Source organism: Tamandua tetradactyla, chromosome 3, assembly GCF_023851605.1.
Source record: "Tamandua tetradactyla isolate mTamTet1 chromosome 3, mTamTet1.pri, whole genome shotgun sequence".
Classification (NCBI taxonomy): domain Eukaryota; kingdom Metazoa; phylum Chordata; class Mammalia; order Pilosa; family Myrmecophagidae; genus Tamandua; species Tamandua tetradactyla.
In genome coordinates, this window is record NC_135329.1 from 52,148,367 (window position 1) to 52,175,525 (window position 27,159).

The window sequence follows — 27,159 nt, forward strand, 5'->3', positions numbered from 1 at the left end:
AAGGGTGAAATCCAAATTCTTTAGGCCTGTGTAAAAGACTTCTATAGACCATAACTCTGTCTTTTTATATAACACCATTCATTGCTGAGTGTCCTAAAACAATTCACTCACACCAACTTCTTGTCATTTTCCACAATGCCCAGTTCTTTTCCCACCGCTTTTCCTTCACCAACATTGTACCCATTGCTGGGATGGTCCAACTTGTCATTTTCTCCTGGGGAACTTCTTATCACTTAAGATCCAGGTTAATGGGTGGGCCACCGTGGCTCTGGGTGGGTCACGATTGCTCAGTGGCAATCATGCTGGAGAATCGGGTTCAATTCCCAGTGCCTGCCCATGCAAAAAAAAAAAAAAAAAAAGATCCAGGTTAATTATGAACAATAAAAATCACGTATGTTAACAACAGGAAAACCTGCTATGCTATTCAACAGTTCAGCGAAATAGCAACAAAAACCTTTCTTCTAAAATTACTTAAAAACATGCCTTGATCACAAGATAAATATCCAAATGCAGGTCTCAAGAATAGAAAAATAAAATGACAAAAGTATCCCTGTGAGCATTGAAACCAAATTTAAAAAAAGATCTAAGGGATATGGATCTGTTTATTAAAAAGTAACTTCAAGTATTCAAAAAATATTCAGGAATAATGATTATTAGTATTAATATGAGTTCAAAATGTCATGTTGTATTAGCAGAACTTGTAAATAGAGTGAAGTACAAAGCTGTCCAATTCCTTGTCTTATTGTTAAGGAAGTCAAGATAAGGTTTAATGGTTGTGCCAGTTTGAATCTCTGGTGGACCCCAGAAAAGCCACATCCTTTAATTCTCATTCAATATTGCTGTCTGGGTGCTTTTTAATTGTTCTCATTGAGATGTGACTCACTGAATGCAGGTAGTAACCTTTGATTACAGGGAGATGTGACTCTACCCATTCCAGGTGGATCTTGATTCGTTTACTGGAATCCTTTAAAAGAGGAAACATTTTGGAGAGAAGCACAGAATCCATCAGCCAGAGAACTTTCGAGATGAAGAAGGAAAACACCCCAGGAGAGCTTCTTGAAACAAGAAGCCTGGAAAGAAAGCTAGCAGACCTCACCATGTTTGCCATGTGCCCTTCCAGCTGTGAGAGAAAACTGGAACTTCATCGGCCTTTCTTGAGTGAAGGTAAGCTCTTGCTGGTGCCTTAATTTGGATATTTCTATAAACTTGCTTTAATTGGGATACTTTCTCGGTCTCAGAACTGTAACCCTGCAGCTTATTAAATTCCTCTTTTTAAAAGCCATTCTGTTTTGAGTATATTATATTCTGGCAGCTAGCAAATTAGAACAATAGTGAACTTTAATAATTATGGGAATACAGCTTCAAGAATTTTTTGAGAAGCTTAAAAATAACTACTAGTGGAATTTCAAATAATATTTATATCTTCCAAATTGCAAAATGAGTTAATAGCAATTGAAATCAGCATGGAATAATGCAGCAAGAGAAAAAATATTTAAAACTACCCTAAAATATAATAAAATTATTAAGAAATTTTGGAAATTTGTAATGATGCTTGTGCTGGCTTGAAGCTATTATGTACCTCAGAGAAAGCCATGTTCTTTTAATCCATTCCTGTTGGTGCAGACCTATTGGAGTTCACAGTGCATTGCAGTACATAAATGTATCAAAAATAATTCCAATATAAAATGGCAAGTGTTAAATTGGTAAATAAACAAGTTGCCCATACCACCAACCAGCTCATTCCATCCAGATGGACAGCTGGGTGGTACAATGCTGAAATCAGGAACATGCCTGCAGGCAATATGCTCATACAGGTGCCAAGGAGGATACTTGAACTTGGAAGAAGGATGAGTTGATATTGGGATACTTTGATATCGAAATGTCTATGGAACTTCTAGTCTTTGCAGTTAGAGAGGGAAGATTGGTGTTCCTCCAGCAGTGATTAATTTGCGTTTCCTTGACTAGCACATTATCAATCATATGCAAATGCAGGTAAATTGGTTGTCTCTTGGACATCAGCGATGCATTTTTTTTTCACACCAATGGAGAATACATAGAATACCTGGAACCGTGTCAGATTTTTTAAAAAACAACAGAGATTAACAGAGATTATTGATACTATTTACAAAGTGTGTTTAGCCCCTATGATTACAGAACTCTCTGTTGCACTTTTTCATTAACTTTTGGAATCTAAACGGCATGTCACACAAAAATCCCAGCAGCCATCCAGTATTTTAAGAAATACTTAGGAAAGTACAGACTCATGACTAGAGCTAAGGTGGACTTGGGGGAAAACTCATTACACAGTTAGTTTCCAGGGGATAAGAGCTGAGACCAGTATTCAGGGCTACTTTAACAAAAAAAAGTTGAAGTAGTGTTTTTTCTCTTCATTTCTCCCAGCATTTTGGAGCACGTGGAGCCTTTGTCAAGGTCCCAAGTGAGGAATTATGAAACAAAGGAGAGAAGCAAGCATGAAAGGAGTATATATCTTGTACCAAGAGGTTACACTGAAGTGCTTTGAGCATTTATATAGTCATTTTCAACATAAGGCATGATAAACACAAGTGCTGTGTGTTTTGAACTGTGGTTTGTTTTTGTTGTTTCTTTTTTCTGTAAATCCAATCCCTTTTGTTACCCAGTTTTTAGGGTTCTTCAGAACTTCTACTATACTAACAGTCATCCTTTCTTATTTTCCAGTGCTTGAATATTCTTTATTTAATATGTTTTTGTCATTCCATAGGACGTCAGGTGAAAGGGGATTTAGACATGATACTCTTTTTACTTGTCCTGATCCGAGCTCCTAACTAATTTGATGGTCCCTGGGTTTTAAAGTGTTAACATGTCTGTGAACCTCTGGAGACAATGTGATAACATGAAAATGGATATTTATAGTGATAATTTTGTGTACATGGAAGCAAACTGGGGAAGCTTCTTGGGAGCAGGTGAGCTCCTATAAGTTTCAATTATAGAAGTTTCACTCCTATAAGTTTCAATTCCTAATAACCTTAGTGTGGATAAGGCTTTTCAGAAGATGTCAAATAGAACATATAAGCAATCTGCAAGAAAATTAGAGTTAACGTAGATTACAGTGTAAGAATTCGAGAGATTTGCCACGCAAAGGAGGACTCCAAGAGACGTTCTCTCATGCAACACGCAAGGGGTTTATTTACCACACATGCGTGGGGCTCACTGAACATGCAGGAACAGAGAGCCCCGAACCTGGGTTTGGGAAGCCTTTTAAGGGCCAGGATAAGGGGGTGGGGTTTGAGGGTTGAACATGAGTTACAGGTTCTGCTTTATGCAGGAAGTAGATAACGAACAATTTGCAAGAAGTAGATAACAAACATTTTGCAAGAACCAGATAACAAACATTTTTCGCGCATGAGTCTTGGGAGCTGCTTTATGCAAGAAGCAGCTGTCTCGTTGTGCAAAACTCCCTTACTCAACCTTCTCAGTTGCATTCTTAGATAAACTTCCTCTGGCAGTTACAACCTTGCATAACCAAGGCAGCAGATAACCTTGCATAACCAAGGCAGCAGATAACTTTGCATAACAAAGGCAGCAGATAACCACCCCTGGGAAGTCCCGGGTTGTTTTTCTTAGCCTGATGGGGCCCATAACTCTTTTCTTTACAATTCTTAACTCACACCAAATGCATAGCAGTGAATATAAAATGACACAAATGCTTTTGCTGGATATTTCTATCATTCAGAAGCTAAAATATATGTAAATAGCTAAATTAAGCAGGAAAAATTAGCTACTGTTAAGCTTTATAAAATCCTTCTTTACAACAGAAAAGAAGTTTCATTTGCAATGTGGAATAACTGTGACTTTAGTTTGTCTCTATAGCTTTCCTAGCTCTGAATTTTATGGAAGTCAGTTGAAGCTGTGTCAAAACGGGTTAGCATTTTGTAAAATGCCAGCTTATGTATCTTTGATTGTGTTTTTAGCAATTTATTGTATCCCATAAATTCAACAATGCCAAAATTTTTGTGTATTTTTTTAATCGTTGGGCAACGAGGGTATAGTTAAGGAATATGATATTAACGTTGGTTCTAAATATGATCTTAAGCTAAAAACATTGATATTGCCTTAAAATTAATTGATATTTCCTTAAAATTAGTACAATTAAGTGCATTATGCATCCCCAGGCAAAGATGAATCTGCATTTCAATACAGGAGTTTTGATGACAAGTTAATAGCTATGGTCTCAGTTAACAGAATTTGCTAATATTAAAAATGCAGCTCTAAAAACATGTCTTCTCATATATGCAAAATCTTCAGGGTTCCATAAGAAAGCAAACCGCAGTTCAAAAACAATCTTTGAAGATAGAAAATAAATGTCAGCTTGCTATTTTCAAGACCCAATAATAAGGCAGTATAGGAGAGAGAGAGAGAGAGAGAGAGAGAGAGAGAGAGAGAGAGAGATTTCTATATTTCTATAGAGGCAATCTCCAGGAAGGCTCATCTGAATTTCAAAGGGCAACAATAACCATTAATTAACTGGAAGACCCTTAGTCCCTGGGCAGAGCAATAAAGCAGGAAAAATGAATTAAAGCTAAATGCTCTAGGTGAATTGTAACAAATAACAGCAAAGTCACTAAAGTTCTCCAGAGTGTTGCAAAGCCTCTGAGATCAGTGGCACCTTACCCACCTGGAAGGAACTGGAGGTGTCTAGTGACACTTAGACCTGTCTCTTAGTCAGCCCCTAGGCGTCTTGCTCCAAGCTTCCTTCACTGACTGAAGTTTACCTGCTTGCCCATCTGCACACTTGTGTTTTGACTGTTTCTCCAAATTCTAGGCTTTAGACATTTCTGTGGTTTCACTTTCATTCTGCACAATCTAGTTCATAACTCACTTCTACTCTTGAAACGTTATCAGATGCTGGACCCTGTGTTTAGCCGTTCTTAATATGGTTGGCAATTACAATTTCAGGGAATCTTCTGTGAGAGCCAAAACCAAATGAATGAATGGATGAATGAATGAATGAAGAAAGAAAATCACTGTTTCTGAGTAGGAAATTATACTAGAGGAGGAGAAAATCTGTTTTCTCAGCCAAACTCAGAGGTAGAATACATGAGGGGCTGTGTGCCAAATACTATGCTAGTGCCATATCTGTATGTCGCTACCTACTTAGGCATTTTCTCATTTAATCATCAGAACCACGAATATTTGGCAGAGGAGCAAATAGAGGTTGAGAGAGATTAAGTAACTCGCCTAAAGTCATACAGCTAGGGAGTGACTAAACCAGGATTTGAGCTCCTGTTTATATCTAACTTCAAATCCAACGGCATTCCTAAAGAATTTGGAGCTGATTTAGCAAACATATTTTAAGCCGTCAATGATTTGCAATATTTAGAAATGTCTCCACCTAGCACGCAGATCCTGACAGGCAAGCCTTCTGCCTACCAGCAATTATGATTTCAGATCCATGCTGCTCGAACTGCAGTAGCTAATTAGAGCAAGACATGTATCATGACACAAGCCATAGTTCAAACTAGCTAATTAGATTAAGATCAATATAAAATCTTCTTCAGACAAAGGTGCAATTGGACATTTCTGGCAGAGATATCTGCATGTTGAGTCAATAAGATAAGGACAAAAAACACATGTTAAAGAGTGTTTGTGTGCCAGAATCCCTTCTCTGCTCTCTTTAATGAAATGAGCAATACCAGTTCCTTAGAAAATAGAAGAGAATTAAATAAACAGGGAAAACTTTGCCCCAGCTGCAAAAGGCTGTGGGTCAGGAGTTAGCAGACATACATCCGCATTATGTAACATTTTGAGCCTCAGATTTCTCATAACTGGGTTTGAAAACTGCCAAGATGATTCATAAATATTTACCATAGGCTTAAGAGCTTATAGTTTGTTTTCACAAAGAGCTTATTTTTTGATCCTCACAACAACTCTTTAATGCAGATATTATCATTATTATCTTCATTTTACAAAATAAAGATGCTGGAATGAAGGTTTAAAATGTACTTGTCCAAAGTTCTCCAGCTAAAGTGGAGAAGACAGAGCAAAGATGGTTCTACCCCAGATGCTATATATATTTATTTCCACTAAGGCACACTTCCTTAATAAATGGCACATTGACAAGTAATAATACCCTAGTCCTATATCTGATCTTGACATTTACTCACCACTGGACCTTATTTTTCTGAGTCATGAAGTCCTTGTCTGTAAGTCCAAAGTGTCACATTAGTGGTTTTAAACTATGAGGGTCATAGGTTGCTCTGAAATCGTGATGAAAAGTATGAAATTTATCCCCAGGGAGAAAATTGCCCATACACAACATGCATTATCAGGATATTCACTGCTTCTTTGTTGCTCCCTATGAGCTCTCTAGGGGATACTCACCCTAGAACAGGATTCCCAAGAACAAATTATCTTTAGGGCCAATCTCAGGTTTGATGTCTCAGGATCCTGTGCAGTATATTTCTTACAAGAGGAAATTTCTTATGTATTTTACTTGATGCTTCACTCTTAGGAAAACAGCCTATTTGAAATGGAAAGAAGTAATAAAATATGAAGTATTTAAAATAAGCAAAAATTTATAATTGAAGTTTCAATGTGCATAATTGATTTAAAGTTACATTTTTTAAGGATATTTCCTTCAATCTGTCATTTTCAACCTAGTCAAAGAAAACAGTATACCAAGTCCTTATTAAACAATTTATTTTTCAAAAAAGATGGAAAATTGAGGATGGATTTGTAATATTGTAAGAGGTTATTTTCCTTTTGGTTCTTCTACATGTAAGTTCCTTGTTGGAAATGGGACACATATCAGAAAAGAAAACGTCAAATGTCAGAAAGCTTGAGTGAATTCAGCTTGCAAAACAGGCCATTTCCAAACATCCACATCAAAAGTAATAGCAACCATTTTAAGTGAAGGATGACAGTAAAGAGAATTATCAATTGATATTCCATCTGCTCTGGATATGTTCTAATTTCTGTCACTTCCCGTGGGGGCAGGAGGAAGCACATGGCAGGGGCTGAGTGATTGACACCCCAGAGGCATCACGGGATGGTAATAAAAGCCTGTTGTAAAACCACACTGGAGCCTGATTGGTCAAACTGAATTACAAACTATTGAAAGATCAAGTATGGATGAGGCAAAGGTGCGAAGACCAGACCAGAGTGGGAGCAGCAGAGCCCAGGGTGTTCCTGAATCATTCCGAGACAAAATAGGAGGCAGAGTTGGACAGAAAAAGAGCGAGAGGCCCAAGGACATTTCCATGGACAGCCCCAGGGAGAGTCGAAAGTAGGACAAGGTGGGAGAGTGGTTTAGTTGTTGAAAATTTGGAGCAATAGATGTTGTAAAATGGAGGGTTGTCATGATCAAATTAGTTTTCTAAGATTAGCCTGGTACCATATGCTTGATCTCAGGTTATCTTTACCCCAGTGGGCTTGAACTGGAATAGCTTGCAATTTTTTTTGCAAGATCATATTTTTGAACCAAGATAGGTGCAAACCAGATGGTTTGCTCCCAAGCCCTCACTAACTACATGGTTTTGCATATCAATTTAACCCACAAGGATCCACTAGGCCCTCTGTATTCTTATAATGAAAATTCCACATCAGCTTATACAAACAAATTCCCATTCTTCAACATTATCCGCTGACTAGGAATACACAGAGGATGGAATTGCTGACATCATATAGGCATAGCTATGGATTTAGATGATGTGTACATGTACATATATGCTAAGACATGACCAATCTTTTCACTTCTGACTTACCTATCCTTCAAAAACTAACCCTTAAATGTGAGTCCTACATTATCTATATATTTTCTACTAACCTCTGTTGGCTAACTACTAATTTATATCCCAGAGGGTGAAACTCTAACATAGCTTGACTCACAAAATAAATTGTGAATAAATGTAAGATGAAAACATAATTTCCACTTAAATGTGAAAAGATATCATAGAGACTATTTCCCAAGATATTTCAACACTTCAAATGTAGGCTGAAAGGAATGAAATGGCTATTTTTGTAGTTCAAAAACCATTGAATATGGGTAATTTCCTACATCTTATCAGAATAGAAATTACTGAGAAGAGGTGACCCCTTGGAAGCTGAGGAGCAAAGTTCTGGGGTGGGGGTTTGGGGGCAAGGTGATCTCTATGTATTTTGCCACTGTTTCAAAACAATGAGTTTCCAGCCTCAATGGATGGATCCAGCTTTCCACAAAAAGAACTTTTCAACACAAATTTCAATACCTCTCTTAATTCCTGAGTGAAAATCTGGACCCAATCTGGACACTTTTCTGTGACAAAGAGACTTGTCACTCTGGGTCTCCTTCCCCAGATATCACTCATTTCACTTTGAGTGCAAGGAACAGCTGAGATGACAAAGATGGTAGCCATGAATAGAACCAAGGAGAGATAAAACAAGTGGCAACTTTCTAATGCACACTGGATCTCCCTTACCTTTTGATCATTTCATTTTCTGTGCATTATTAAAATCCTTTTCATTCTTACACAGTGCCAAGAGCTCTCAAAAAGTGAGGGGTCATAGAGTGGGGAGAAAAGTCCCAGGAGAATGGAACCCAGTACAAGTTCAGCAATTCATTGGTGCCTGCGACTGAGGAGCTTTCATTCAACCCTCACCACAGCCATCGGTTTCCATTGGAGGAGGAAACCAAGACTTGGGAAACCTAAGTAACATTTCCCAAAGATGTCCCAGTAGAGCGGGGTTTTGGGTGCAGTTGTATCTGATTCCAAAGCCCCTAATATTTCCCTTCATTTCACTGGGTCTCTCAGCCATGAAGCACCTGTACCATCAACAGTCCTTTCTTTTTTGAGTCAAAACACTTTGATTCATTTGGGGCATGACTCTTAGTATGTTTGAAAATCTATTTAAGGATTTTTGGGTTTTTCTTTTAATTGGGGTATTTTTTTCTTATTTATGGAGTTGAGATCTTTTCAATATTTATACCCACAGAATGTTGCTGAGTGTTTATGAACCATTGTTAAAGCAAGTTAACCTGAACAGGAAAAGACACCAATGCAGATAATATAGAGATTCCTTTCTTAAGATATGATTGTGAGGAAATACACACTACAAGTTTCGTATGTGCATATCTAATTGTTGCACTGTTGAGTATTGTAACTTTCACCTAACAGGTGTACCCTGCAATACTATATGTGAGACAGAAGACTGGACTTTTATGCAATTTAGCAATATTAATTTAATCCACATTAATATAATTTAATAAATTTAAGCTCTATACCTTGTCCGCAATCACACTGCTAGAATGTGAGAAAACTCTGTCTAGCTTTTACAATTGGATTGGCTCTATAAAGAGATTTTTTTTAAGCAGTCCAAGGCAACCATCTTCCCTGGTCTTTGCTATGTCTATCCTTTAAATCTGATTACTAATTTTCAGTATACTAGAGTCACAAATAAATCGTTTTATGCTGAAGTCACCAATTAAGTTTGATTGTTTTATTGGTTCCAGAAAGATAAAGTTTCTCATGTACTGCATCTGTCATAAACCCTTGCTTAAAAATCACTTGGTGGAGTTATACTACTCCAATACAGAGATAAAAGGAAGATTTAAAATGCGTGAGGTGAATCTGTCCTAGAGGCTAATTGCATGCAGTGGGGAGGGAGCAAAGCCTGGTTTGTTGGTGTTATCAGCCATGTATTACCTCTCTCATCTATTTATCGTCAGTACTATCATTAGGAAGATTAAAAACCAGTGTCTACAAATAGCCCTGAAATTTTTGTCTTTCATTAGTGACTTATTATTATTATTACTCAAGACCTCCTTTTTTCCAGCAAAGACAATGATTTCTCAGTCTGCAAAGAAAGATTCTTAGGATGTAATCCATAGAGAATTCATCAGGGCTAAGGAAATATTAAATGCTATTTCCAACTACCGCATCTTTTTGTCAGGGGCCATCTTTGATAATAATGGCCTTAATTTATAGAAATATAAATAATACAACAGTGACAGCAAGAATCTATGATCATATAAATCTGTCACAGATCAGTACAAATGAACATAGTTAAATGAAACTGAACTATAAATATATCCATGCATCAGCTTGGGATGGAAAAAGTTTACGGAAAAAAAAGAACCACAGTTGCAATAAAAATGGAAGCTTCTTCAGTCAACAGAGGCATTCTCCTTGAAATATGAGCCATTTTTGCATTTTATCCCTTTGAAATCTTAAAATATATTGAATTTGTTAAGAAAAAAAGGAAACAGATGCCATGCATCTAATATCCTCTGACAATTCCCATGCATGCTCATGTATGCATCCTTTTATAACTTAAGTAGCAATAACACCTTATATTATATTATCCAATGCTCATTGGAATAACAAGATTTATGATCTTATAAATAACCTAGTGCTATAGTGTTGTTGGCTTGGGTGGTGATGTTATTTTTTCCTTTTAAAAATACATGCATTTGCTATTTGAAATTAATGAAATCCATATCCAGGAATGTTCTCTTTATATATTAAAAAAAAAAAAGTCATCTGCCTGCAGCAGCTGAATAAAGACATCTTAGTAATTCCTTTCTCTTTTTTAAATTTCATTTTATTGATTACTCAAGGAAAATGCCTAAATTGCTTTATACAGAAGGGGGAAACAACATGTATAGAACTTTATTGCAGAAAGTAAGATGGATTGATCCCTCCAAATATTCATATCAAACACAGCTTATTAGAAACCCCTTTGATCTAAACAAACAGGCTCAGGAACAAAATAAAAATATGCAGAGAGATTATCTGTTTTAAAGGAGCATGACATTTTCTTTTCATTATGGAATAAATACTAGTAAAATGAACCTGGGAAGGCAAGCATTTCCACAAAATTTTCATTGTTGCCTTTCAGATTTATAAGGTTGAAAATTTTTATTGGACACCCCGGTCACAGAAAGTAAAAGTTTTTTTTTTTAATTAAATTTTGATTTTGGAAGTTAAGTTCTAGGAGCTTCGGGTGATATTTACCCAGATAAATCATAGAAAGCAATTACATCATACACTGGGCCATAAAAGAGAATTATTTAGAACTATTCAATCAAAATCCATTTTTAATTTGTCACTGGGATATAATTTTATTAACACTGTGTGTGGTTGAAGATTTTGTTGGTGAGATTTAAATCTGTTTAAAGAAATGTAAATATGTTAAAATTTCAAATCATCGTAAGAAATTTCCACCTTGCTACCAGTTGGATTTGTATGTGTCCTGTAATGTCATACAGTCACTCATACAAGGAGTAAACCAGTTGTCACTGCTACTATCTCTTCAAGATTAACTCAATCCTGACTGTCCATCATGCCCTGCCTTCTACTCTACAGCTTTTTTTCCCTTGGCCACAAACACTATGGCTCAGAGCAATGAAGAATGGCAATTAGTGACTTAGTGGCTAGCAGAGGAAGCCATGGAATACATTTTTTCTTTCTCATCACCTTTTCTTTACGGCAGTGGTGAGTTGGGGTTGATAGGGGGCCTCTACCAGTGCATTAGGGATGCAAGCCAGCCTGTGCCCCCTTTGCTTCCATTTATCACCATTTACATTTCAAGTACTGTAATTCTCCTGGAAGGAAACATTCACTCATTTCTTCATCTCCCATCCCTGTTTCTGACTCTTACTCAGCATCTACTGATATGCCTTGGGAGAACAGCTCTTCTGTCACCATTCAGTCACTTTCTCTTTGTTATAATATTTAGCCAAATGTGGACAGGTATCATGGATGATGCAACATCCATAAACTGGCCAGGTTCTAACCCTAACTCCAAAAAATTTGTTACGTGCAATTAACAACTGACTTAAATTTTCTCTTAGTTTCCTCATCTCTAAAATGGGTGTGTGGGATACCTCACATTTGCCCCTCCAAATCCACTCATTTCCCCACTCTGCTCTCCATTCCAGGTCAGCTTGTGTGAATGATCCTAACTTGACCCTTAGGTCCCCTGGCTTCTGGTTGGAGTTGGTAGATCAGACAGAGCGAGGAGTGTGATGCCTGATACCTGCTCCCTTGGCTCTTTCTTTGCTCGTCTACCTTGAGCTAGATCTGTCCTTTCACAAACAGTAACAGCTCTACTCAAAGCAGCATACGTGGTAAGACTCTCCTTGTCTTTCTCCCTTTGCCCTTCCAGTGTGGTGGCTGCTCAGCTGCTTCTAGACTTGAGATCCTGCAGTGTCCTTTGTGGATCCCTACACAACACCCACAGATTTATAATGAATCCCTTTGTAAATAAACACTCCTGATTTGAGCAAGCCCTCATTTCCTGTTGAGGCCCTAACTAGTTAAACTTAAGTTTGTTTCTTTGTGTATTTTTTTTCCATTTGTTTTTATGTGTGTGTATATGTGTGCATGAGGATAAAATAAGTAGATGTATGGAAAGTGGGCATAGTGGCCAGCATATCATACTAATATACACTCAACACATATTAACCACTAATGAGAGGAGTGCTGGGGATACACACTCACCAGTCACAGGAAGGCCTTGGGCTTAAATCTGAATACAGGGCTACTGCAGCCTTCCAGGAAAGAGATAATAGTGACTTTTGCAGTGATGCTAGCAGTGGAAGTGACCTACACATTTAATATGGGATGAATTTTGACAGTACAGGTAGCAGAAATTGGTTTGGGATTGGACATGATGATGAAAAGGCAAGAAAGACTAAAGGTGACTGTTGAATTTGAGGCCTGAGAAACTGGCTGGATGTTGATCTCAGATACTCAGGGGGAGGTACCAAGAAGCGTGCTGAAGATAGGGGTCTGGAATTTAAGGTTGGAAACTGGAGATACAAATGTGAGAGTCATCAGAACCTGATTCCATCCAATCAGCTTAAAGCTATAGAGTCATATGAGATCCCTGCAAGGAGAGATAGACAGGGATAAAAAAAGAGGCTCGAATACCACTGTGAACACAGCATCCTTTAGGAGTGGAGAAAAAGAGGAGGAAAGAGCAAAGGAGATGGAGAAGCTATCAAAGAAAGAAGAAGTAAATCAGAATTGTATGGGATTATGGAAGCTATGAAAAAAATAGGGCTAAGAGCAAAAAACAAATAACTTAGTCTAAGTTACGCAGTTAAGTCTTGAAAGATCTAAGGCTCTTGTCTTCAGTTCAGTGCTTTGCCCACTTTATCACCAACAAATATTCAAATTTAAGATCATTCTTATCACAAGTGTCTTTCAGAATCTCTTTTAGAATGATTTTATTCTGCTGATTGAAGAAAGTATTAGATTCTTTCAATACCTGTGAACTAGATGGTTTTATCCATTAAAGAAAAAATAAACTTTTTGTTCTTACTGTGGATGTTTGCTTGGCATGGATGTATTATTCACAGTTTTGACCCTTGTAGTCTACCCTGGACCCCTTCCCAGAGTCAGTGTATCTGTACTATAGAGAAACCCTTCAAGATTAGGAAAATATGTTTGCCAACTTGCAATATATTCTCATTCTGGTGACACTGAAGAGAAGCTTAGGAGGCAGGCAATGCAAAGCCTCACATCTTTCACAAAGGTAGACATATTTATCCAGGATGTCAATACTTTCAAAGAATCTCCTTCCTTCTTCATATTACTTTCTAATATTCCTCCAGCTTCAGAACTGTCCCCACATTTGCCGTCATGGTTGCCATAGAATGGATTCATCAATCTGATCCCCATTTAGGAAGATTAGTTCTCTGAAGTCCTCTCTATATTTTGCTTGTGAGCATTCACATTCCTAGATCTTAGCAATCATCCATAGCACAGCAGGTACTTGGCTTTCTTGGACATCTAAGGCACTGGGGCTATGGGAAGAGTCATTTGTTGGATTTACATTAACATTGCATGTAAGTATAACAAGTACATAGCACCCACTTAACAAATAAGAGAAGGAAAAAATTGTCTCAGGACAGCAGAGGATATAAATAATTACCAGGTAGACTTACCTAATAGATTTTTAAAGAGAGAGAATGGAAGGTTCACAAGAGTAATGCTTCTATTAAAAAAGAAAGAAAAACCAAAATGAAAATACATTTTTAATGAAAGCAATACAATTCAAAATCCTGAAATCCCTGCAGAATATTTCCTCTTTTAAGACTCACTAATATATGCTCTGTATTAGTGTGAAATCTTGCTGAGACATAAATATGAGCCGTATGTACTGTAACACTTTCATGAAGCAATAATTTAAAAGATATTCACAAGAGGAGAATGAAATTCTAAAGACAGAAGTCAAGACTCAACTATCTAAGTGACCCTCAAATGGAATCCTCCCTCTATTGCCAGAGTAGGGAGCTATGGGAGAGAACTTATTAAAAGAGCATACTAGCAAGCATTTAATGCATATACCTGCAGAATGTGGGGAGACAATGCTTCTAATTATGCAGTTGTCTCTCTCTTTCTCTCTGTTTTTCAATTGAGATGTGATTTGCCTACAATAAACTCCCAAATAGTAAGTGTAGTTCGGTCAGTTTGACTAACTTATATTGCCTTATGAACAAAACTCTAACAAGATACAGAACATTTTCATGTATGACTGCAAATGTTATAATCCCTTTTGAAGGAAAAAATATTCATTTTACAAAATGCAACTTTGGTTCCACTTTCAAAGGCATATGATATACAGCATTCAAAGTAAAAATGTCCATTTCTAAACTGAGCATAGCAAAAATTCCTAGTGGTGAGTGCTCAATTTTTGGCATTTTTTTTAAACAAACAAAATGAAAATAAAACCGTTCACATGATCTGGCCTCCTGCCCCGTTTCATAGGCTCCTGTACCAAAGTTTGGAGCCAAGGCTGTAGCTAATAATAAAATGCTAAATTGCATTCTTCACCACCTTTGTGTTTAGATTTCCCTTTGGGAACTTACAGTTGAAAGCAGTGGCTCGGGCCAGGCAGGGCACAATACCAATTAGTAACAGTCAAATCTCACAATAACGTTTTACTCTTTGCATTAACACAGTTCATAAGTTAATTATTTCATAGACTGTGCTTTGTTTCATAATACTGGTTAAATCAGTGACTCCATTGTCTTTAAAATCCTTCAGATAAAAAATATACATATTTCTGAGCAGATGGGCTTAAATTGGTTGAATCCCGGTGATATTTAAGGGCAATATTCTGGTGCCCACTCTGAGAAAAAGGAAGAAGAGATTGAAAGAATTGGGGGGGAGGAAGTTGTCATTGGTTTAAAATTAATGATTTGATATAAATTGTCTATCATAAATATGAAATAAACAAAGATAAATGATATCCTAAGACAGGGTATTATTCTAAACTCTTTCTGTAGAAATGCCAGAAACAACTCAAATTAGCTTAAGCAAAAAAGGAGAATTTATGCGCTCACATTAAGTAAGAAGTTCAAGGTTGGTGCTGGCTTCATAGAGTCCAGGGACTTAAATGATAGAGGCAGAATTCTCTCTGTGCATCTTTCTGCTTTAGTTATTTCATTTCATATAATTATTTTCTGATTATACAGACAGTCTTTCTGGGTGTGGTAGGGGAGAGTGATGTATGATGTCAGACAGATTCAGGCTCCCAACATCTCGGTTTAGTGACATTAGATTAAAGAGACAGTCTTTCAAAATCTACGTACAAAATTCAAGAGACAGCCTCCCCCAGGTCATATACCCACCCTTATGTTAATCTCTTTGGACAGGAAAACAGAAATCAAGAATTGGGGAATCCTGGATTAAAATGGAGTAGGGGAGAAACCATTCTGCAAAGGAAAAAGCTGGGTTTTTTTTTCCAGAAAAAGGAGGGAAGGGATGCTGGGCCGAGGAAAACAACAGATGTCCACTTCAGACAGCTAGTGAATACATTATCCTGTCGACAAATGCTTGTCCAATTAAAGGACAAATTCAGTTTTCTCTCTCGCTACTAAATAAATTTTAATAGTGACAATTATTCCAGCTGGAGAATAGATGTCCTTCTCCCGAAACAGTGGAGAAGGCAACATTCAACCGAGGTTCTTCCTTGACTTAATTGGGTTAGATAGAGTAGGGATGTAAGATTTGACTCAAAAAGAATCAGCCTAATTGAAGTGATTTAGATATTTTCCTTCAGCTTAGATAAATAAAACGTAAAAACATTTTACCAGGGGCCTTCTATGCAATTTTGTTAATTAGTTCACATTGCTACCCAATGGTAAACCTCTATTATATTCTCTGTTACATAAAATACCCTATAAAATGAGAAAAGAGTTCCAGAAATCACATATTCTCATCAATTAAAAAATACACACAAACACACACGCACATATCTGAGACAGACATAGGAAAAAATTCTAGATGCACAAGTATGTCTATTTGTTTTTATTTGTTCTTAGAGCTCAGACAAGAGCAAAGTAATCCAGCAGCTCTGGTCTGGAAAAGCATGCCAGGCATTGACATGTAAATGAGCCCATAATGGCAACTGAATTTGCTCTGCCACTGATTTACATGTCAATACCTGACTATTCTGTAATTTATGTACATATGGGAGTCAGAGAATAAGCACAATTCTTATCACCCCTGAACACATGTTAACAATTTACTCCCTAAAATGGGTATCTTCAAATACAACTTAGTAATATTGGCTAAAGTATTTTCCGCCTTCATTCACATGCAAACTATATTGTGAAGCTGTTTACTTTTGTTTTTTTTTGTTTTTTAGGAAATCACTGCCTTAACGATATCTTTTGAGTTTTAGAACCCATGATTCTTGAATTGAAAGGTCTCTGGTATGTATCCCAGAACAAAATCTATCACGCCAACATGCCCGTCTGATGACTTGTACCTTCCAAATTAGCTTTTTCATTACAAAGCATTCAAATATTACCTACAATTTCTTCCTCTGATGACTGATACTTTGGAGATTTCTATTTTAGGCTTCATATTTTAGACTAATACTGATGACAAGTGACAAATAAACTTCTATGAATGAAGTGGCCATGTTCATTAGAAATCATCTCTGCAGAAGAAAGCTTTGACCCACACTTCCTACTAGGGCCAGCACGGTTAGAGTAGCACTGTCCACTCTGAAATGTCTTCAGGTCAATGAACTTGGCCCTTTGAGGCTCCTTTTCCCTTCCTGTTTTAGTATCACTGTAATCTAAAACCAGCATCTAACAGACCTGTACAACCTCAGAATTCCTGCACCTGACTTGGTCCCAAAGCCTACTTTTCATCTGAGATGGCTTTCAAACACTTGTTAAATTGGAGCAAGCTAGAAGAGAACCCATGTTTATGAAATCATTTAAAAACCTCCTTTAAGATAAATATGACATAATGAGTGGAGTATAAAAGCAATGTATTCATTATGGAAGTTGGATTGTCTGTCTAAATTCAAATTTAAAAAAGTTTCTCTCAGACTATTTTATGATGTGATGAACACAAAGTTATAGGAGTTTAAGACTCTTCATGTACCACTGGCTTGCTTGTCTTTTTCTACTCTAACTGTATCTTACTGATCTTCTAAATGTATACTTGCAAAAATGAAGGAGAAATCAAGTAAACAAAAAACTAGATGTGCTATGCATTGAGACAGTTGGAGAGGTTCCAATATTGAAAGGTAGGTCTGGGAAATAGGTGACAATTTGCATTTTTAACAAGTCCTGAGGTGATGTTAATGTTACTGTTCCAGTGGCCACACTTTGAATCACTGGCATAATATATAACTAATTCTAATATTTTGTATTTTTAGGAGTTACTCTCATGTCTTCTAATGTGTTACCCTTTTCAAAAGAGTTCTGTAAAACAAAAACCTAACTGAAGTTAGGAACTCACTTTTACTGATTGAAAAATGACTATGCAATTAACAAATGTTATGTCTAAATATGTAGCAGAGTCATCATAGTATTATTCATCCGATCCCGAAATCACAGTCAAGTGGCAACAAGACAACACTATGTTCTAGAAGCATTGTCAGAGCCCTCTTTATCCAGTGCAGCCTCTTGAAGCACTGTTGGGTTTTCCAAAAGTCACCTCCTCTCTGAAAAAATTGCATAGGACCTGTCTTGCTCTTGATTCTTTAGAAATACTACAGTGGTCCTACAAGGGTCATCTGAAAGACCTTAGGTAGGAATACAATTTTTAAACATAATCAAATAGGGTATATGTAGTGAAATCATGTGCAGAGCCTCTCTTTGGTCATGAGCAGTCAATTTGCTTCTCACGCCCAATAAGAAATTCATTCCCACTGGCCAGGTGACAGTTCACTCTCTTGGTAGCTGCACATTGACGTGTGGTACAGGATCAGAAATAAGCATACAATGTGTTAATGGTTTGGATTTTAACATGAACATTTTAGTAACTTGCTTTTAGATGCCATTTACAGATTCTTTTTTCCATGCAACTATGTATTGAAGTTGAAAGAACACAAAAATTTCAGGAAACAATTGTGGTACAGGAGAACTTACATGGACTTTAAAGTCACATAGACTTCCATATGGAATGCTATATTTAATTATTTATATCTTCTGCTTCCCAGTTTCCCCACCAGTGAGAAAGAGGCTCTCTGACCCTGGATCTAATTGAAATATGAGAGAGAATGAAAACGATTGGCCTGTCTCTGCAAAGCAATTGTCAGACAATGGAATAATAGAAGTTCACTACATGAAATGTCCATTCCACAGAGGTCTCCAGATAAACAGATTTCTTTCCTCCTCCATTTTTGTCAGATACCACACTGCATCTCTGGTTTTTGACACTGACATAACTAGATCAAATTTTTCTTTTACAAACAAGGAAACCAAGACCAAAAACCTTCCCATGTCATGCAAAAAATCAGTGTAAGAACCCAGTATCTGAAGCCTATGTGATCATATTCCAGATTAATGTACAAAGAAGAAAAATACAATAAGTATCTTGTTTCATGCCTTTGCAATTAAGTCATTAGATACTCTTCTTTTCTCTCTGTACAATGGAATGATATTGGGGTTTCTCAACTCTGGCACTATTGAGATTTTGGGTTCCAAAATTCTTTGATGGGGGAGCGGAATGTGTAGGATTCTTCTATGCATTTGTAGGATGTTTAGCAACAGTTCTGGCCTTTATCCATTAGATACCAAAAACAACCAAAAATGTCTCTAATCATTTCCAAATGTCTCCTGAGGAGCAAAGTCTCCCCACATTGAGACCATCGAAATATAATCACTTGTCAAGAGGCTAAGTACCATTTAAGTTCTCATATGGCAAATAATGAACTGATATTAAATATAATGCATTAACTTATTTAAAAAAAACTCTTTTAAAGAGATAAAAAGAGGGCAAAAGAGAGAGAATGTATGTGTGTTGTATCTGTGAATGATAGAAAGAAGCTCCATGAGATCAACTTTGGTAAGATAAAAAAACATGGCCAAAATGGAGTGAGTGAAACTGGATTTAGTTTTCGGCCTGAAACAACCAAAATAAGAGGCAACCTCTGAAAGTATGGCTTGCAGACACAGGGCATCAGTCAGCATTGAGCAGGAGTTTCTAAGAGACAGGAAGCAACGAGGTGACATTGCCATTATCTCAGCTCACTGCCTGGAAAGTATTTATAGAATAGGGAAGGGGATCACAGAACAGTTCAGCAGTCTTCCAGATTTGAGGAGGCATGTGGGGAATGTTCCTAATCAAGGTACTTAAGAACAATTAAAGTTGTTGCAGAACATCTGGTCCAAAGATGGTAGCATGAGACACTCCAAGGTGGCATTCCTCCACAGAATCTTTGAACAACTAGCAAAAACTGGCAGAGCCATATCCCTCAAAACTCTAAAAAATGGATAAAGGTTGTAGTAACTGGGCACGTGTTGAATAAAGAAAACACAGTTTTAAAAATGGTAGTAGAAGCTTGTGGTATCTTGCTGGTCTCTCCCACATCCTGTCTCTGGCACAATGTGGGCCCACTGTGGGCCCCTGGTCCTGTTCCCCAGAAAACAAAGTAGCCCCTGTGTGTATGCTAGAGCACCTGTATGTCAGTGCCAGCCTATCCAGGGGAAGCCTGAAAGACTAAATTAAGAAACGCATTTCTGGCTTGTACTTCCAGAACTTGCCCTGCAGGCAGAAGTAGTTCATGGATAGCTAAGCAGTATAAGAAACAATTAAGCCAGAGCATTCTGTGGCAAAAGATTGACTGCTGTAAGTCATACAATGCAGTCCACAGGAGGTGGAGAAATTCTATTTCATAGGGAGTAGAAGGGACATGTGAATTTCTGTAAAGGGGAAACTCCAAAGGCCATGAGCAAGCACAAGTCTAAGACAAGACATAGGTTTAGATAAGATGGAGAGGAACAGGCTGTGCACTGTGAATTTGCCTCAGGTTGATTTTCTTGATGGGAGGCTAAATCCCGAAAGAGAGTACCAACCAATGCACAGCCAGTTTTCAAAGACTGTGAAAGGTGTTTCTGCATTGGGTTATTTGTTTTTGTTAGCTCTTGGCACTCAATGAAATCTCTGTTCTGTCTCTTTGGATACAAACTTAAGAACAGACAACTCAGGAAACTATACCCCAGGGTTAACACTTTAAAATATTAAAATGTCCAGTGTGCAAAAAAAGATTTTAGAAGTCAAAGAAACAGAAAACGATGGTTCATTCGAAGGAAAAATATGAATATAACAGAAACCATCAGCAAAGAAGACCAGACTTTGGACACATCCGTCAAAGACTTTAAAAATGATTCTCAATATGTTAAAAGTAATGAAAGAAAACACACAGAAAGAACAAAAAGATATCAGGAAAACAATAAATAAACAATAAAGAGATGGAAATTTTTAAAAGGTACTAAGCAGAAACACTGGAGGTACAGTACACAATAATTGAAATTAAAAATTCCCTGGGTGGTTTCAACAGCAAATGGCTTCTGGCAGAAAAAGAGCAAATGATCTTGAAGAAAAGACAGTTAAAATTGTTCAAGCTAAGGAACAGAAATAAAAAAGAATTTTAAAAAGTGAAGAGAGCCAGGAGGCCTGTAGGACACCATCAAGTGTACCAAAATACTCATTATAGAAGACTCAGAAGGAAAAGGGAGAAAGAAGCAAAAGGAATATTCAAAGAAATAATGACAGAAAACTTCCTAAATTTACCAAAAGACATAAATACGCAGATTCAAGATGCCCCACCAACAGAAACAGGAAAAACTTGAAGAAAATAGGCCCAGACAAATAATAGTCAAACTATCAAATGCCAAGGACAAGGAGAGAATTCTCTAAGCCACAAGAGAAAAGCAATGCGTTATGAGCAAGGGAGTGCCAATAAGATGGAACAGTGATTTCTCCTCAGAAATCATGGAGACAAGAAGGCAGTGTGATGAAATATTTAAAGTGCTGAAAGAAAACAATTGCCAAGCAAGAATTTTATAACTGGTGAGACTGACATTCAAAAATGAGAAAGATATTACAATACTCCCAAGTCAGCAAGACATGAGGGGGGTTATGACCACTAGACATGCCCTACAAGCAATGCCAAAGGGAGTTCTTCAAACTGAAAGGAAAGGACACTGGACAGTGGATCAAAGCAGTATAAATAAATAAAGAACTCTGGTAAAGGTAACTGTATGGTTAATTATAAATATCAGTACTATTGCATTGTATTTGTTCATCTGTAACTCCACTTTTACTTCCTACATTTCTAAAATGCAAATGCATAAACAATGATGATAAATCTATGGTTGCACGAAGAGATAATGTGTAACAAATACAACAAAAAAGTGGGGGTATGGAGGAGTACAGGAACACTGTATATGTGTGTGCTATTAAAGATAAGTTGGTTTCAAAAAAAACATGATTCTTATTGATTTAAGTGGCTACATTTAAACCCAATGGGAACCACAAAAACAAGCTAAACATGAAAATATATGCAGAGAGAAATGAGAAGGAAAACAAAATGATACAATACAAAATAAATAAGAAAGTAGGCATTAATGGAAGAACTGAGTGACAAAAAAGGTATAAAACTTACAAAGACCAAATAGCAAACTGACAGAAGACAGTCTTACATTATCAGTGGTTCCTTTAAATGGATTAATTCTTCATTCAAGAGGCAGAGATTGGAAACGTGGACAAAAGTATGACCCACCTATATACTGTTAGAAGACACCTAAAATTCAAAGACACAAGGTTGAAAGTTAAAGGATGAGAAAAGAGTACCATACAAATAGCAACCAAAACAGAGCTGGGGTAGTTACACTAATATGAGATAAAACAGAACAGTCTCTTCAAGAAAGGGTGCTGGAAAAACTAGATATTCATATTCATATTCAGAAGAATGAAGGTGGGTCCCTACCTCACACAGTACACAATAAATGAACTCAAAGTGTGTGGAAGATCTAAATAAGAACTAAAACTGTAAAATGCCTAGAAGAAAACATAGGGAATCATATCCAGGACTATGTGTTAAGCAATGGTTTCTTAGACTGCACACCAAAAGCACAAACAACAACAGGAAAACAGAGAAATGAGAATTCATCAAAATGAAAAAGCTTCTGTGCATCTGAGGACTTCATCATAAAAATAAAAGGACAACCTACAGGATGAGAGAAAACATTTGGAAGTCATATATCCGATAAGGATTTAATATCCAGAATATATAATTAAATCCTACAATTCAACAACAAAAAAGACAAAAACCCCAATTAAAGCATGGGCAAAAGACTTGAAAAGATATTTCTCCAAAGAAGACACATAAATGGCCAGAAAGCACATGCAAAGATGCTCAACATCTTTAGCCAATAGAGAAATGCAAATCACAATGAGATACCATTTCATACATACTAGAACGGGTTCTTTTCAGTAAAAAAAAAAAGATGGAAAATATCAGGTGTTGGAGAAGGATATGGAAAAATAGGAACATTTGTTCATTGTTGGTGGGAATGTAAAATGGTGCAGCCACAATGGAAAACAGTTTGGCAGTTCCTCAGCAAGTATGCTATTACCATATAACCCAGCAATCTTACTTCTAAGTATAGACCCACAAGAATTGAAAACAGGGATTCAAACAAATACTTGCACACCAATGTCTATAGCAGCATTATTCACAATAGCCAGAAGATGGAAGCAACTCAAGAGTCCATCAAAGGATGAATGTATAAGCAAAATGTGGTATACAGAAACAATGGAATATTATTTAGCCATATAAAAGGAATGAAGTTCTCATGCATGTGATAACTTGGGATGAACTGTAAAGACATCAAGTTGAGTGACAGAAGTTAGATACATAAGGAACAAATATTGTATCATCTCACTGATATGAAATAATTAGAACAAGCATATTCATAGATTCAAAAGCTAGGATACAGGGTATAGGAGCAAGAATAGGGCAGGGGATGAGGAGAAATGCTTAACTTAAAGTTTGTCTTTTGGGTGATGGAAAAGTTTTGGGAATGTATGGAAGTACAAGTGGCATAACATTGTGAATATAATTAACACCATTGAATTATATATTTGAATGTGGTTAAAAGGGGGAAATTCGGGGTTTATATATGTTAGTAAAATAAAAATTAAAAAATAATAAACACCATACATCCCAAACAGTGAGCCCTAAAGTAAACTTTGGTCTATAGTTAATATAATAACTATAATAATATTTTTTTCATCATTTGAAACAAAGGTTGCACAGTAATGCAAAATGTTAAAGTAGAGAAGACAGGGTATGTATGTGTGTAAGTGGTAATATGGGAACTCTACATTTTTTGCACATTTTTTCTGTAAGCCTAGAACTTCTCTAATAAAAAAAAAGAAAAAAGAACAATACATATCCTATAATGACGATGGACTCAAAACTAGCCACTTCTGCTTTCATGTATTTCAGCCAGAATGTTCAAAAACATGTAAAACACCATTTCTAGGGACAAGAAGTAAAAGTCCTAAATCAGCTCAACAACTTGCAATGCACTATAAATCTACATAGGCCGTGTCTGAATGTAAAACGATTTCCTGTTTCTGAGAAAAAATTTTGTTTCTAGAAGGAATGTACTGTATTTGTATACTCTCTCTATATAATTTTGGGGGAAAGTGCTCAACTTTCTGTTAATAAATATATCTTTTCTTACTGAATATGATGATAATTTCAATTTAGACAGAAATAGAAAGGGGGGAATGGATTTTGCCACCTGCTTTGCTAAAGTTCAAGTTTCCTTTCATTTAAACAGAGATAATAATGTGAATAATACAATAAAATAATATCTTTCTCACAAGTCAAAGAATCAAAGAATTCATGTGATTATGCATATATAATTCTTGGCACTGTCTACACATTACAAAAGCTGAGTAAATGTTAGCTGCTATCTTCGTCCGTATTATGGATTTTATTTCTGTTATTAAACAAAAAGGGGATGTGGAGAAAAGTGGAAAAAACTGGGTTAGAATCTCAACTCCAATCTACTAACTGTTTAATCATTGAAAGGAGAATACTACCTCTTGCACTATTTTCCCATAAGTAACCGGCAATAATGACAAAATCTTGCTCAAAGCCTGGGTACACCAGAACTGAAAGCTACGGCTGTTTGACTTCGGAGACCATACTGCCTCACTTCCCCATAAAACTCAACTATAGGTGAAGCTAATATTAAAAGCCATATCGTAATTTAGAAGATGCACATATAACATGGCCAAACCAGCAGCTATTTCTAGATTTCAGGATTACTGAGTCCTGGAATCCTGGGATTTTCCTATATCAAACAATGAGCAAGGATAACCATGAAATTGCATCTATCTTTAACTCCTTCCGGAGAGTCCATTGCATGCCCAGAAAATGTGTTCTGAGCAGTTCATAGCCCTCCATCTGTAGGAATGCCATTTACCTAGACAACAAACCTTCCTGTAGCAGGAAATGTAAGAATGAGCAGACATGAGTCAGAGTACTAATTAAAAAAAAGGAAATTTGCATCAGGAGATATAACTGCCTGTTTCAATTAGGAACAGCAGCTCTTTCCTCCTTCCTTCCTAGGGAGAGAGAAACATCAGTGTTGTGGGTTTGGGATTTCTGCAGAGGGATGTGTAATTGTGCACAAACAGAAGTGAGAAAAGCCATCGAATCTCCTTCTGATACAGACCAGTAACTTGGGAGAGTGAGCGTCAGAGGCAGGCAATACAAAAATGGAAAAATCCCACTATGAAGAAGATGAACACTTCCTTTTTACTGAGCACTCTCCCTCTCTCTCTGTCTTTCTCTTTCTGTTTAACTCTTTTTCAGCCCTGTCTGTCTGAGACCCTGGCAGGCCCTCACAGCTGTGACCTTTCTAAACTGTCGGCCTCAGATTAACTGATACTTCATCAATTTCGCCTGAACTACATTTGCAACCCAGTCCCAGGAGGACAGCCGAGTGCATGAAACAGCCTGCGTTAGTCCACCAGAAGCCAGAAGTGCTTCAAAATGATAGGGGTATTTTCCAATATTCTTCCAGTGGCCAGCACAACAAGCCTGGAGAGACATTGGCTGGAGGAGGGAAGAGAAGCAGCCTCTTATTATTCCCCGTAAATTTTTCATGAAGGCATCTGCCCATGCTCCACTCCTCCTGAGCTGCTCTCCTCTCCTTTCAGGCCTCCTGACAAGGCATGAAAAACGAGAATGATAGGGCCTGCGTCCCCATTAGCCAGGAAGCAGGGATAGGAGGCTGGAGCGCATGTGATTTTAGGCGAGGGCAGGCGGCGGGGGCTGCCAGGGGAGGGTCTCTGAAACAAAAGATCAGTCTGAGATGGATGACTCTTGGGTGGTGCCCCAGAGCCTACAGATTGAGGCCGGGCCACGGGTAGGTGCTTCAGCTGCGCAGATGGTCACGGCTGATAAAGCGCGGCCTGGGAGACGTGGGGCCGCCTTGCGCCACCTCCCCCAGCTGCAATCTCCTCGTTGCATTTCACAGACAAGTCTCCAGGCTCCCTGTGCAAACGAGATCTCCCCAAGTCAAAGCAGAGAAGAATTCAAGTGTCGACGTGGGGGCGGGAGGAGGGAAGTGCGTCCTTATTTAAATAATAAAAATAATAAATCCTTTGGAAATACTAGCAGCTTACAAGCTGTAACATCCTATCTTTCTCTCTGCAGTTCAAATCCAGGCTCAGCAGCTCTTTCTCATTAATGCATCAAATCATGCAGATGTCCTTTCGGTGCTCCCTTTGAAGTGACATGTGCTTGAATTTATTTTTAATCTCCTAAGTGATGTCGTAAGGACTGCCGCCCCGTGTGACTTGCGAAGTTACTCTTCCGCACGGAGCCCGATTTGGGTAAATGCCTGCTCAACCCGCACTCAGCCGTCTGCTCGACCCGGGGACCACAGTCAGAAATCATCCGGAAATGGCGGAGACGCCTCAAAAGGAGTGTTCCACTGAGGACGTGGATTCATTAAGAACCTCATCCTGGTGCACACCTCTCAAATCCTACCTTTGTGCTCTCGCTGGGCAGGTTTCCTGGGCGGCCCCCAGGGAAGACGTCAGGTGGCCTGTCGGTGGATCAACAGCGCCACCCAGTGGTCACTTCACTCAACTCCTCCCCTTGGGCGTATTGGAAGATGACAGAGAGAAAACGATGTGCTATAAACTACTTGCCCTGAATATCACATCTTTAAATAGTTATTCACATGAAAGAAGGCCTGGTACTGATTCAAAGCAACTTTGATAGGATAATCTGAAAATGCCCATAAAAGGGAGTGCACACAGAACAGAGGAAGTTTTTATTTTTCTCTCCCCCAGATAGCCAAAACTGGTCATTACATCTTTCAGGGGAAAATAACAATTAAGTACGTGACTTAACTAAATTCGGAAGGCGGATATCCCAATCCAGTTTAAAGATCTAAACAACTGAAGTTTCTCTCCCCCAAATAGAAAGAAGAGGCAGAAATACCACGAGACCTTCCACAGACATAGATGAAATCTTGCCCTAATGTCCACCGAACATCACTGTAGATGGCTTTGGGAAAGTCATTTTATCTGATGGTGCTTCCTTTTTCTCAGCTGCGAAATGGATCATTTGTGGAATAAAGTTTGTAGGAAAGCGTGTTTCTGCGGTTTCATTTACACTCAGGCATTGCCTCTGAAGCGATGGCTGGACTGGGGTTCAGGGGACGTAGGCGAGCCTGACTTCGCAGCCATTAAGCGCTCATAGACTAAATAAAGTCATGAAGACGGGGTGCAGCTGTGCAGGTAGGTACCGGAAGAATCAGGGTACATAGACTCACACAGACGCAGGGGCAAAGACCCACCTCCCAACTAGAGACATCGTCGTGGAGACAGAAGGGCACAGTGTTTT

General features: G+C 37.8%; 1 long non-coding RNA gene across 2 annotated transcripts; it reads right to left on the reverse strand.

Moving 5' to 3' along the window:
• LOC143676077 (uncharacterized) lies at positions 1-26,972 on the reverse strand. Of its 2 annotated transcripts, none has more exons than XR_013171796.1 (3): positions 26,763-26,972; positions 6,361-6,499; positions 1-330 (listed from the first exon to the last, which is right to left on the reverse strand). It is a non-coding gene; the product is annotated as an uncharacterized LOC143676077 (long non-coding RNA). The 2 variants fall into 2 exon arrangements; XR_013171797.1 differs by lacking the exon at positions 26,763-26,972 and adding an exon at positions 13,910-13,961.
• Between the last annotated feature and the right edge of the window lie 187 nt (positions 26,973-27,159).